Source organism: Anarrhichthys ocellatus, unplaced genomic scaffold (assembly GCF_004355925.1).
Source record: "Anarrhichthys ocellatus isolate YVR2014 unplaced genomic scaffold, GSC_Weel_1.0 scaffold180, whole genome shotgun sequence".
Taxonomy (NCBI): Eukaryota; Metazoa; Chordata; class Actinopteri; order Perciformes; family Anarhichadidae; genus Anarrhichthys; species Anarrhichthys ocellatus.
Window position 1 is genome coordinate 22,476 of NW_022280210.1, and position 1,746 is coordinate 24,221.

Sequence of the window (1,746 nt, forward strand, 5' to 3'; positions counted from 1 at the left end):
TAATATTCACTATAACATAATAATGTATATCATATAATAATATATATCATATGATAATATCGACGTCACAATCTGAAATTCCTAACGTACAGACGCAAACGGCACTTCTGCAGTTATTTGAACCCAAACGAGCATCTTTTCATCAACCTAACACAATGTGATCATATGAACCACGTCATGCATGGAGGAGACTGTTTAACCTCTTTTGTTATGCGACGTACGTACTGAACCAACGCCAAGTACAAAAGTTACACAACAATACTTATTTTACAGAACAAGGATACTTATTGTAACCCAAGTCAACATCTCTTGCTAAGACTGTAATCATGTAACAAGAGGAAATTAGAAGCGTTGGATAGAGACTAGAGGCAGGATGGACAGATCAGGGCAAAGAGCTGGAATAACAGCAGGCTGTGTTGGCTCTGACAGCAAACTCTAAACATCGGATAGTTAGATGGGCAGATAAGGCAAAAAAAAGGAAAAGACACAAACAGACTCAGGCAGAGAAGCAGAGAAGGGGAACTGGAAGCTGGGAACTAATTGATGAGGGGGGGGACAAATAGGATCGCAAGAGGAACAGCTGGGGAGGAGGCAGCAGAGGAACCACGAGGAGGTGAACAGCTGATGTACTTCTGTTGTCCAACAGGAAGTGTTCTTTTGTTTTTGTGTGCGATACAGTTGCACACCAAGTTATTTTATCGAACCGTTGTTTTTGTCACGAGTACTTTCACACTGAACGGAACAGTTCAGAGGTCATCATCTCTCAGAACAAAGAAAAGGCATCGACCAATCACGTTGTGAGGAACGGACTTATTCAAAGTGTGAACTATAGTATTCAACCACAACAGAGGCTCTGTAGTCAAAGTCACTCAGAGTATTTCACCAGAAGGAAACTCAATCAAATACCTTACAGTATCGTATGCTGTACATCAGCTTACCTCAGACTGTGATGCTGATCTGGATCAACAGGATGCTGCAGCGTCCACTTCCTGTGCAAATCTATTCAAATCTGGTATTGAAAAAAGTGCAATTGTTGCAAATTCGCATCACTGCCCGTGTGAATAGTTTGTTCATGTTCTTTATTCGTCACATAAGGATTCAGTCTTTTACAAACGATGTCAGTAGTTCAGTGTTCACTCATCACTTTCAGTCAAATGTATTTGTTTAGCTCTTTACTGTAAAAACACGTTTTAAAGGTGTCCGCAGAGACGAGCCTCCCTTGATCTCAATAATCAGTAATCAGCTGCATGAACAGAGGATACGGTGGATCTCTGTGGTGCTGGGACCGTGGAGAGCATTTAGAACATAGTGGACCTACATGGATGCCGGGTTATCGGCTTGTGCTCTGAATGAACATTTGTCAGCATTGTGCTTCTACAATCTGAAATATGGGAACTATTGTGAGCGCTGAGCGGAGACAGACTGATACACTGATCTTAGGTCCCATAAAGATGTGATATTATGGAGGATATTTCACTCGATGTATAAATAATAGCAGCAGATCACCTCAATGATTTCATGATTCTTTTACTGAAAATATGCTTTCATTGAGAGAGTGAGAGAGACAGTGAGAGATAGTGTGAGTGTGAGAGTGAGAGAGATAGTGAGAGAGAGTGTGAGAGAGAGTGAGTATGAGCGTGAGAGAGAGTGAGCGTGAGAGAGTGAGCATGAGAGAGTGAGAGAGTGAGCGTGAGAGAGTGAGAGTGAGCATGAGACTGAGCGAGAGTGAGAGTGAGCATGAGAGAG